The 12,802-nt window shown below is 45.1% G+C and overlaps 1 protein-coding gene across 11 annotated transcripts in view; it reads right to left on the bottom strand.

The window, feature by feature from the left end:
- Window positions 1–12,802, bottom strand: part of dlgap1a (discs, large (Drosophila) homolog-associated protein 1a) — a 1,116,163-nt gene that overhangs the window by 847,665 nt on the left and 255,696 nt on the right. The window lies entirely within an intron of this gene.

Below are 12,802 nucleotides of genomic sequence, written 5' to 3'. Positions count from 1 at the left end.
GTCTGTTCCCACCACAAGCGAAGCCATCAGGCGTGTACTCACTTCTCAAGGAGCTCTCATGACTCTTACATCTTTACTCAATCTCAGGTGTCACAACTGTTTGCTCCCACTCAGCAACGGCAGGTATTGTTTCTGGGTGACCGGAGATATCTTTGAACGAGTAACATGTGATGCGGATAACAGGGAGCCTGTGGACATGCTGTACTTATGATTTCCAGAAGGGGTTTGACAAGTTGCCACATCAAAGGTTATTGCAGAAAATAAAAGCTCATGCTGTAGAGGGTAACATATTAGCTTGGATAAAGTATTGGCTTGCTGTCAGAAAAGGGCATGCTTCAATGGAATTTTTTCTGATTGGCAGGAGGTGATCGGAGTCTGTTCTGGGGCCTCAGCTTTTTACAATTTATATCAATGACTTTGGTGAGGCAAGTGAAGGCCTGGTACATAAATTTGCAGATGACACAATGACAGGTAGAAGAGTATGTTGTGAAGAGGACATAAGAAGGTTGCAGACGAATATAGATTGAATGTGGGCAAATAAGTTGGAGTATAATGTGGGAAAATGTGCAGTTGTTCAGTTTGGCAGGAAGAATAAAAAGGCAGAGTATTACTTAAACAACTGCAGAATTCCAACGTAGGGTGACGTAGTTGTTCCAGTTCATGTGTCGCAAAATGTTAGTACGCAGGTGCAGCATGTAATCAAGAAGGCTGATGGAACTTTATCCTTTATTGTGAGAGAAATTCAATCTAAAAGTAAGGACATGAGTGAGGCTATGGGCGCGATTCTCCGGCCTTGTTACGCTCTCGCTCAAGCAAAACAAGGCTGGTGAATCGAGGTACAGGCAGAAAACGAGAAGTGCGCCAGGCGCCAACAGTTTGTGATCCAACCAGCCCGCTCCCATAGGCAATCCCCGCTTGCTACAACACTAAGAACTTTTTATGAAGAATCACAAATACCATGTGCAGTTGGGATCTCCTTATTTAAGGAAGGAAATAAATGCATTAGAGGTGCAATTCAGAGGAGGTTTAGTAAATTGATGACTGGTCTGTGTGGGTTGTATTATGAGGAAAGGTTATACAGCGTGCACTTGTTTCCACTGGGGTTTAGAAGAGCGAGGGGTTACTTTATTGAAGTATATAAGACCCCTCCAATCCAACCTAAAGACCCCATCAGACACCCTTACCTGAAAGCTGAAGAACAGTTCAGGTAGCACAGTGAAAGATCACTGCATTTTCACATACCCTTCTTCTGCTTCGACAAAAGTGTTTAAAGCAGCGGTTGTTGCAAGTGTTAAAGGCTTCCTCAAAAGCCAGCTACACTTAAAAGGTCTTCAAATCCCCTGACAGCCTTTGAAATGCAAAACTGTAATTAAATTTCACACAGCAATACATTTCATTAGCCAGTCATTGGCAGTGTTATTACTCCAGAGACAGGTGCTTGGTAGATTGTTTATCTATCTTTCCCTTCATGCTTGAATGAATCTCCATTACCCTGTTTTGATGCTAACCATTTTTATAAACACTGCTCACCACAGCAAAAGCAGCTAAGTGCTTTCTACTGTGAATAAGAGGAAGCAAAGCCACTTAGTCACTTTTGATGTGTTGGGTGGGTGGGGGGGGGGGGGGGGGGGCACCAGCAGACCTCTGGATTGAGCTGGCCGGTCAAAATGGCAGCCCGATACTGGGATTCGATAGAATCCGGTGAGTTCCGCCCCATGCATATGTTTGCATAGTTAAGGAGAGAAACCTGTACCTGGGCGCTGCTCCTCGTGCCAGTAGAGACCAGTTGTGATTCCCTGCAGGCGGGAGCACTTAGTCTCCAGAATGGAGAATCCAGGCTTTGATGTGCAAGAGGGCTGTAGCAGTAAGAATGTTGTTCGGAAAAACAGAATGCAGAAAACGAGCAAAAGCAGTACATGAATAAATGGATCAGCTGGGATAGTCACAGTTAAACTTGTGAAGTGCAAAACAGCAGTCACAAATCTTGCAGTAGGCTCTCTTTAAATATTGCTGTACTGCTTTGAATAGTTTGTGAACTTTGCAGTGTCTATTTTACAATGGCATTTAACGAATGAGGAGCTGCACTGCGTGTCTCATGGGGAGTTAATTGTAGGATCAACTATAATGCATTTACAAAATGTTTTGCTGTCTAGAGTGCCAACGCTTCAAGAATGAAAAGCAGCCTTCCTCACCGAGTATGGCAATCGTTCAACTAGAAATATGCTGAGACCTATCTTTTGGATTCCACGGCAGTATGTGCTAAAAGGCGGGGGCACTACTCAAGTATGACACCGGGGAATCAACTCTTAAAGCTGGATTTTTTTGTGATAAATTATAAATTAAATTATAAATGATTTCAGGCACATCTAGTGACTCACTGGCCGTGATTTAGCCAAATGGGAACAATGTCCCAGAGGAAGCGTGTTTAGTCACGTGTTTCCTGGCGTTCACTGCGTCGAGAATCACAACGCTATCAAACGTCACTCGGGTCAGATCGGGGGCCTCAGCTGGGAACACACGGCCGAAGCCACGTTTTGTCCCCTTTGCTGCACTGAGGAGCCCCGCTCGCCAAAACTCCTCAGTGTAGGAGAGGGTAATAGCGCCCCAATCTCTTGAGCACCCAAAGCAACCCCCAAAATCCCCAACTCACTGTAAGGGGGTCAACCCCCCCCCCCCCCCGGCCCTCCTATGAACGGACCCCCCCCGCCCCCCTCCAGGGCACCCGAGGCCCGAACTTCACAGCACGGAAAATGCCAGCCTGGCACCCTGTCAGTGCCCCCTCCATCTGACATTGCCACCTCGACACCACCAGCTTGGCACCCAGATGGCACAGCCATGGTGCCAAGCTGGCACTGCCTAAGTGCCCAGCTGGCACCTGTTGTGCCCAAGTACCACCCTGCTCAGCACGGTAGCATTGTGGATAGCACAATTGCTTCACAGCTCCAGGGTCCCAGGTTCGATTCCCGGCTTGGGTCACTGTCTGTGCGGAGTCTGCACATTCTCCCCATGTGTGCGTGGGTTTCCTCCGGGTGCTCTGGTTTCCTCTCACATTCCAAAGATGTGCGGGTTAGGTGGATTGACCATGCTAAATTGCCCATAGTGTCCAAAATTGCCCTTAGTGTTGGGTGGGGTTACTGGGCTGTGGAGGTAGGGTGGAGGTGTGGACCTTGGATAGGGTGCTCTTTCCAAGAGCCGGTGCAGACTCGATGGGCCGAATGGCCTCCTTCTGCACTGTAAATTCTATGATTCCTCTAAGGCACGCATCTGGGGGCCTCCAATCCCCTGGGAAACCCCCACGAGTGCCATTCTGTCTGTGGAGACCAATCCTGAACGGCGCTTGCCCAAGGTCACCAAGGCAAAGGGGATAGATCCCAACGACGTGGTTACCTCAGTAAACTCCATATTAGAGTGATCCTAGCAGTTTCGCTCTAATATGCAGATTTACCAAAAATGGGCAGACTTCACATCACGACATCTCGCGATATCACATTGAATCTCTCAAGGCGCGGCGAGATGGGTGGATCCCGGCACCAGGGTCTCCCGTCACTTACTGGCCACGCTGCACCGCGGTGCATTGCTTTTTGGGTGCAGTGTGGCCAGTCGACCACACCCATTATTTTAAATACAAAATTGTTTGCAGTTTTGTCAAATTAATTTCTGCTGTGAATACTTTGGTGTAAGATGCTCTTTCTTGTAAGTTCATAACAGATTTTCCATAATTCTTTTGCATTAGTCACTGTAACATGCAAAGGAGTATGCAATGCAGAAGCCTCCACTTGTGACTCTTAACTTAAGGTCACTGCTAAGTGGGCACAATTAAATTATTAAATTATTCAGGATTAGTGTTTCCAAAGTTTATAATGAGGACAATAATCTGTTGCTATTCGAAGAAATATCTTCAAATAGTGATTGGAAGAAATGGGATAGGGACTTAAGTATTTTAAATACTTTGGCCGCGAATCAGTGGACACAAGTTATAGTCCTTTGAACAGCATGTTTCGGGGTGTTTCTCAGTGCCTGCTGTGTAGAGAAAGACCCCGTTATTCAATGGCACTTTGCCATTTTCTTTGGCCTTGGCGAGGAACTCCCCATCAAAGCTACTCTGTAAGTCATTTCCTGCACCGGTGAGCTGAGCTCCACAATGCAGGAAGACTACTCATGGACCATTTTTCAGGGTGCCATTTTTAAAGGCAGCCCCGACCTTTCTACTCCCCTCCGCGCCCTCACCGTGGTCTCGGGAGCCCCACACTTCACCCAAAATAACTCTTCCGGGGTCCTTGAGCAACCCCCTCACCCCACCTCGAATGTGCAAGGCCCTCGCCCAGGCCTGACCAACCTGGCACCAGGATATCTTGCCACTGCCAGCCTGGAACCCTGGCAGGGTGACTTTGTGGCAGTGCCAAGGTGACCAGGTGCCAGGGGGGAGTGCCAAGGTGCCATTGTGCCCAGTCCCTAACCGCCTGGGGGCCTCAAGCCACCTCCCCCCCCCCACTGTCCGTCCGTCCGTCCACAACGCCTGAGGTGCCATCACGACTGGTTCACGACTTTGTAAACCTGTACCAAACGGCGCCCAGTTGAGGCCTCGTTGGGGAGGCCGATTAAAACACTGGGTGAATTGGGTGAGTGCATATTAAAATGAGCTGAATGGCTCATTTAAATATGCACACCTGGATCTCGTCCAGCGAGGTTCCATTGAATCTCGTGAGACGTTTCGAGAGTCGCGATTCCCGATGGAGTCTTCTCGCGAGATTCAACGGCTTCATCCCGACATCAAGTCAGGCGCGGCAAGGCAGCTGAATCACACTCTTTATATGAAAACATTCTGGACACATATTCCCACCACTGGGATGGAGTTTCAGCAAAGCAAGACTTCCACTGCCCTCCAAATCTAGCTTGATCCTGACAGTATTCCATAAAAGCTCAACATAAGTTGGAGGAAAAGCACCTCACCTTTCATTTGCCCCACTTATATCCCCTTTGACAGTTGCAAAATCATCACTTTGTCTTTTAATCTATTTTGTCTTCCATCATATAACAGGCTGTTTTTAAAATTGTTTTCTCCCTCCTCACTTTCTCTGCTATCTTCGGTTCCAAAGAAGTCATGCGGACTCAAGACGTTAACTCCATTTCTTTATCCTGCTTCCAGACCTGGATAAGTGTTCAGAGGAGGACTTACGGTTCTCCAGCTACATCAGCAGCACTCACCTCATGTGGTAGGGCTGCTAGCTGTGCTGGGGCTAGTCTCAGACTGGATTATTATTTTTTGCAAAGCACTGCATACCGATAAATATGTAAAATGGTGCCAACTAAATTAATCAAGATTTGGTAAGTACTGAGATTGTTTACTTAAGCATACTAATACCATCCCAGTAAAAGGTTCTGAATGTACACTATGCTAAGATTAGTTTACAGATGCTAATACATACTTAACAAATCTTTCGTCCATTATTTTAATGGAAGTATTGCCCGATTTAATTTTGCACCTCCATTAAAATGGTGAACAAAAGAACTGAAAAGACTAATCTTCACACAGTTTAATTTGGAGGTCAAAAGGAGAAGTGAGTTCTTGCAGTCCTTTTAATAATCTCATATTTTGAAATTTTTAAAATGGAAATGTGCAGCCTGACACAACGATGCTAATACTAAAATGTTCGTAATGCTGAGTGTCAGACTTGGCAGAGTGATAGTCATCTTGCCTCTGAATAAGATAGTACATGCTACACTCCACATGACCTCGGCTGACACTGCAGTGCACTACTGACGGATGGTCTTGTTACTTATGTGAAAAGTTAAATCGCACAACTAATAATAATCGCTTATTGTCACAAGTAGGTTTCAATGAAGTTACTGTGAAAAGCCCCTAGTCGCCACATTCCGGCACCTGTTCGGGGAGGCTGATACGGGAATTGAACCGACGCTGACTGCCTGCCCTCTCAGATGATGTGAAAGATTTCCAAGAACAGTAGCAAAATTCTTCCGGTGTCCTGGCCAACATTTATTCTACAAAAAACACCGAAGCAGATGATCTGGTCATTTCTGATTTTAGGACGTTGCTATACACAGATTGAGTGTTTTCTTTCCTACTTCACAACAGTGACAACACTTCATAAAATTGACTCTGAAATGTGCTATATAAATACATATTTTTTCCTATATGTTACTTATAGTTACCACTAAATTTCACAGGGATTTGCAACTTGTACACCTAGAGCAGTGCCCTTCAACATGAAAGTGCTGTATTTAAATTTGACCTACTATTTTACGACTCTGTGATTAATCAATATTTCTAATTAAACAAAGTCTTATGACTTCATCTGAAGTTCTTTCATTTTATAAATCCCCAATTAATTAGCAAGATTCAAATGCAAATCCTTTGTGCCTCCACTTCTCTCCTTAGGGCAAAGGAGGAAAATCAAACAATGGGGACGATTTTAATTAGACAACAAGTTGGAAGTGTGAGTGCAGCGTAAATTAGTTTAAAATAACTCCCATGTTAAAATTCACACCAATGGGGATGGATGATTTCCTTTGGTCCCCTGTTAGCGATATGCTAAACATTGCAGGAAGTGTTGCATGTATTATGATTATATAAAGGCACCGATCGCTCATAACTGATAGTGCAAGCAGGTTTTAGGTTTATCTTTTAACGTTAGTCACATGTGAACAGATTTACATGGACAGAACGCTTGAGGATATCAGAGCAGCAGGGCTGTGTGTGCTGTGTTCTGCTCCAGGCCATGTGAAACTGAGACTGGATCACATGGCACACTTCCGTTAACATGATGGCACGCTGCTATTCATTAAGACATATTGCAACAGGAAGGTTTTATATAAGCTAGTGACGTGCTTAAAACAAAACAAATTTGTACTCATCTAAGGGTCTGTTGCCTGTAACGTAACGCGCACCAAGCTCCATTCACCCATCACCCCTGAACTTGCTGACCCATTCTGGCACTTGGTCCAACAACAGCCCAATTTGAAAATGCTCACCCTTTTCTTCGAACCTTCCATGGCCTCAGCCCTCCCTATTTCTGTAAACTCCTCCAGTCCCAAAAGCCATGAGATCTCTGCGCCCCAATCCTGGTCTCGCTCTGCCATTGGTGACTTTGCCTCCAGATGCCTTGGCCCGAAGCTTTGGAATTCTGTCCCGAAACCTCTCCAACTCTCTATCCTCCTTTAAGAAATTTCTTAAAGACTATCTGTTGGCCAAATTTTGATTGGTAGCACCTTTATGATATGCTTTGGAATGTTGTGCTGCAAAAGTGCTGTTATTGAGAGCAGTGCATGGAAGTTTCATAGGTTTAGATTTCTAGTAAGTCACGCAAGAATTCATCCAAAACTAGCCAAACATTTCTTGTGAACTTGGTATTCTGGAGGAATAGAATCAAATGCCTCTCTTGAGGCTAATTAGAAATGGGTATCAAATGGCAGCAATACTTTCATCCCAGAAACAAATAAAGAAGACTCTCTTCATTCAAACTCAGCTTGTGATTTATGTTGCAGACATGTACTGTAGTTCACATCATATACGTTGACCCAGCATTAAAATCATCATGTTTTTGCATTTATTTAGCATATAAGTTGATCCCCCTTTCAGCTATGGAATGCCACACTCACATTAGTGGTCGGCTGTAATATTTCACCGCAGAAGTGCACTTTTTCCTTCCTTTATAATCTAAATCAGCGCACAGGATGAAACAGGTGATCGAGGTTGTGCTGCAGAGAAGATGCTCAGGGGTTTAAGACAAACCCACACAGACCAGGCCATGTGAGTGATGGACAGAAATGGATCCTCCAGAAGATGAAGAAGTATGAAGCTGTTTTTTAAGCTAATGGTTGTATCATTTGCTAACTCGTCAAATAACTGTACTGCGTTGAGAGAATTTGGAGTTAGTGAAAAGCTGTTGCGAGAATGGAAGAAAAAGGAACTGCCTTAAAGAAGACATCCAAGACAAAATGCACCATCAGCACAGAGAACAGCCACTGGCCTGATCTTGAGAAGTATGTATCAGAATAGGTCCTGGAAAAGCGTCAGAATGGTTACACGGTCACCAGAAATCTAATGCATGTTTACACACTTAAGTGGCTAACATGATAGGCTGAGTCCAGCAAATATTTTGGAGCAACAGCTAATTGGTGTCGTTACTTTATGGAACAAAATGGGATGCAGGGAGAAGGTGGGGGAGTGGCAATATGTGAATTGGTCCTGAGGAAAGCCAGCATCGACATGATGGACCAAATAGCCTTCTTCTGTGCTGTAACAATTCTATGATTCTATATCAGTCTAGTATTGTGACAGATTCTGGTGTTTAAATTGACCTCTGAACCTTCCAAAAATCCTTCCAAAAATGGGGACCAATTTATACACAGACCTTGATGCCAAAATGACCAGTTCCAAGCAGTTCATCGTCAGACATAGGCAAAACATAAGTACCCAGTGAGTCACATGTTGACCCAATTCAATGGAAGGCGATTTGTTATGGAAGCATGGGTCGGGATTCTCCAATTCCGTGGCCAAGTTCTGACACCGGCGTCAAAAGCAGCGTGAGCGACTCCGGCGTCAAAGGGCCTCCAGGCCCAGATATTCACCCCTTCCTAGGGGGCTAGTACGGCACCGGAGTGGTGTCCACTGCTTCGGCGCTCGAAAGCTGGTGCGCCACGGCCAGCGCGGGTCCACGAATGCGCGTGGGTTGCCGTCTCTGCACCGCCCCCAGGAAATATGGCGGAGCCCTTCAGGGGCCTAGCGCGGAGGAATTAGCCCCCCATGGAATTAGCCACCTGCCGATTGGTAGGCTCCGATCGCGGGCCTGGCCAAGTGGAGGACCCCTCTGGAGTCAGGTCCCTCGTGCCCCCCAACCAGGATGGCCCCCACAGCCAGAACTCTGAGGTCCCATCGGATAGGACCATACGTAACCCACGCCGGAAGGACTCGGCCAAACACGGCAAGGGGGGGGGAGAGCCGCTTTCAAAAGCCCCCAACCAGCGCGGCAGCGACCCCGCGGGTGTGATTGCCGTTGATTCTCCCCTCGCTGGAGAATCATCTGCCCAGCATCGGAGCAGTATGGCGCGATTCTCACCCCCCCCCCCCCCCGCGATTCTCCGACCCGGCACGTGATTCTGAAAGCGAAAGTGCCAAACCTGAGTGGGATCGTTTAGATGACTTTAGAGTCATCAAATTGACTCTAAATGAGTTGGATGAACTCTTCGCTTCAGATGCCTGAGAAAATGGGCATGACTTTCCACGCGTCCCACTGTATGTTTTGTTGTGGCGAAGGCGGCTGCCATTGGCTGATGGGGGAATCTTCAGGTTGTGCCGCTGTCAACAGTGTGACCCACTGTTTGCACCCTCCAGCGCAGGGGAAGCCATATTGGGGGGGCTCTGGTAGATCCCAGTATCCCAGTGACATGAATGGTCGGAAAAGTCCACTCAGTGATATTGATAGTTTTAAAACATTTTGATTATGGTTAACGGTATCTTTTACAATTAATCCACTCAATAAATCATACCACATTAATTTAGTTCACTGAATTAGCGTTGTGTTTTTTCACATTTTAAAATGTTGACCACCCACATCCACACCGGGGATACACATTTTATACCTGTCGTTTGAGTCAACCCTCATTTTGGGAAGGAATTTTGGAGGTGTCAAAGGTCCACTTATATACTGTGATCTGCAGTAGTTTCCAGAAGAGTTTTTCCTCCAAATATCTCAGGAAAAGAATATTCTTCAGCAAGAGAACAACATTTAGATATTTTTGTGAGATAAAAGTTAAAAATATATCCATAAATTCTTGCTGTACATAAATACCGTAATAGCTGTTTTCTGTTTCTTTTATATAATTTTCTACCGATAGACATGAAGTATAAAGCCCGATTATAGCACCACATCATTGATTTAAATCTAAAACTGCTTGAGCTTGAAACATTGTTATTAAAATAACAAGTATGCACACTTAATTGCCTTTGGCATCATTAGATTAGGGAATGCAAATTTCTTAATTCGTTACAAGTCACAACGTATAATAATACGATTTTCAGGTGACACATTCAAAGTCCTAACTTAGGTACTAAACTCCATATTGTTTTTCTTTGGAAGTGAGAAGTGGAATCCTGTTTATGGTTTTTTAAAATGTATTTTTCGGTTCAATGTTCTGCTACTGGAGTTTCATCATGAAATGCTCCTAAACTTCAATGGTGGCAGTTTTTCTGTGGTTCAATAGCTGTCAATCATAGCTAGATGTTTCTAAGCCTTGTGGTTAGTTTCACTGCAGGCTACTTAAAATCGACTCAAGCGTGAAGGGAAATGAGATTAAACACTCCAGACAGCTGGCTGGGTTTTTAAGTGTGTCAAGCACAGCCTAGTGAAATCAATTTCACATTGATATAAATGAACGCCTTGCAGATCAATGATTTGAGGGGGTTTAAACCCACCTAACTGGTCTTCTTTTACCAGCAACAGACAGGTGCAGCTCCTCTGCCTGAGCCAGCATGTGTTTTACACAGGTGAGTTTTAAAGCAGTGATTATTTTCACTGTTTCTGTCTGGACTGCTCTCTAGCTTCTAGCCAGGTGGTGGGCTTCCTAGCCGGGGTTATGCACTGGGAGTATTCAGGGCAGGGTGCTCTGTAACAGGGGGATTCCAGGCAGGGGTGTTTGTAACTGGGGACTCCTGGGCAGGGGTCTCATTAATGGGGGGGTTCCAGACAGGGCTTTCTCTTAATGGAGTAGTCGCAGTTAGGAGTCTCCCTTATGGGGCGTCTCTGGTGGGGGTCTCTCTTATGGGCGGTTCACCTCTGTGCTTTGGGGGCAACTCCCTAAAAGAGTTACCCCCTTGGCCCACCATAAGGTCCACCGCGCCAGGGCCATGATGGGAAATACCTCCACCAATTCCCACCCACATGAAACTCAGCCCAGAGGACCAGAGATTCGCACAGGTTTGGAGAATCCGTTGCCCTGCCCGTTAATACCCAGTTGCATCTTCCCGCTGGGCCGTGAACCTCAATGCCACCGTCAGCGGAGGACCGGAGCATTGAAAAGTTATTTGACCAATGCTGAATTCTCTGCTGCATCAGGAACACCGCTATCAGTGGCGGGTGGCGGAGTATCCAACCCTTTAGCACTTACCCTTCAGTACAACACAGCTTTGCTTAGAACTCTAATTAAGGATGCTTAAGTACTATATGTACAAAATGTTAAAGAAGTTGCCTGCTAATGTCAACTTGTTAAATGATATAGGGCAGCAACACATCCATCAGTTAATCAGTTGGCCTTTTGGGGCAGTTTAATCTATTCTCACTCCATGGTTCTCTTTTTCGCAATGTCTCTTACATAACTGCCATCTTCAATTGTACATCAGGAACTCCTACTCTAACTTACATCCAGACAATGAAACATGTCACAAGTGAATAGGTGACAACAAATGCAATTCAATGTCTGGGTCTCTCCTGCTCAGAATATGCAGCCTGTAGAAATTGCCAATCTGGATAATTGTGAGAAACTGAAGAGTGCAAGAATTATAGCGTAGTTATAATGGGGGACTTTAATTATTTGTATGTACACTGGGATGGATGGACAGCACGGTAGCACAGTGGTTAGCACAGTTGCTTCACAGCTCCAGGGTCCCAGGTTCAATTCCCGGCTTGGGTCACTGTCTGTGTGGAGTTCGCATGTTCTCCCCTTGACTGCGTGGGTTTCCTCCGGGTGCTCCGGTTTCCTCCCACACGTTCCGAAAGACACGCTGTTAGGTAATTTGAACATTCAGAATTCTCCCTCCATGTACCCGAACAGGCACCGGAATGTGGCGACTAGGGGCTTTTCACAGTAACTTCATTGCAGTGTTAATGTAAGCCTACTTGTGACAATAAAAATTATTATTATTATCATAGTAATCTAAAGAACAAAGAAGGGTAAATCTCCCTAGAGTGTGTTCAGGAGAATTTTCTACAGCAGCATGTTTCCAGTCTAATGAGAAAGTAGGCCTTGCTACAGCAGGTTATAGGAAATGAGGTGCTCCAAATGGATCAAGTGTAAGAGGGGGGATACATTTAGAGCGTAGTGATCATCGTATTGTATTATGCAGTTTGGCTATGGAAAAGGAGAAGAAGTAATCGAGAACAAGAACAATTAACTGGGGGTAAGCCAACTTCAATAGGGACAGATATATCAGGATCAGAGATTAGCAGGCAAAACTGTAACTGAACAACGGGTTGCCTTGAACAAAGAGGTAGGTTGAGCACAGTCAATATATTTTCGCCATAGCAAGGGGAAAGGTGGGGCAAACAAATCCAGAAATCCCCAGATGGCAAAAGAGATTAGAGGTCAAAATGAAGCAGAATATGCTTATGACAGATCTCAGGTGGAGAATACAGTAAGAACTAGATAGAGTATATATAACAGTAAAGGCAATTCCAAAGTCTTGCCATATAAATCATAAAAGGGTGGTAAAAGATGGAATTAATCTGATTAGTCACCTAAAAGTAGACTTATGCATGGAGGCTGAGGAATTAAATTAATGCATTGCGTCTTTACCAAGAAAGCAGGTGCTACTCAGGCCATGGTGAAAGATGAGTAATTCAGATACTTAAAGGGTTTTAAATTGATAAGGAGGCGTTTCAGATAGGCTGTCTGCATGTAAGGTTGACAAGGGACCAGGGTCGGATAAGATGCATCCAAAAATATTGAAGGAAGTGAGAATAGAAATTGTGGAGGGACTGAGGATAATTTTTCCGTTTTCCTTGGGCGGGGAGTGGTGCTAGAGAATTGGACAATTCCAAATATTACACCCTTGTTCAGAATGTAAAGA

This window comes from Scyliorhinus canicula, chromosome 10 (genome assembly GCF_902713615.1).
Source record: "Scyliorhinus canicula chromosome 10, sScyCan1.1, whole genome shotgun sequence".
NCBI classification, from domain to species: Eukaryota; Metazoa; Chordata; class Chondrichthyes; order Carcharhiniformes; family Scyliorhinidae; genus Scyliorhinus; species Scyliorhinus canicula.
The sequence above is the reverse complement of the archived record's forward strand: the minus strand, read 5'-3'. Positions and strand labels throughout refer to the sequence as shown.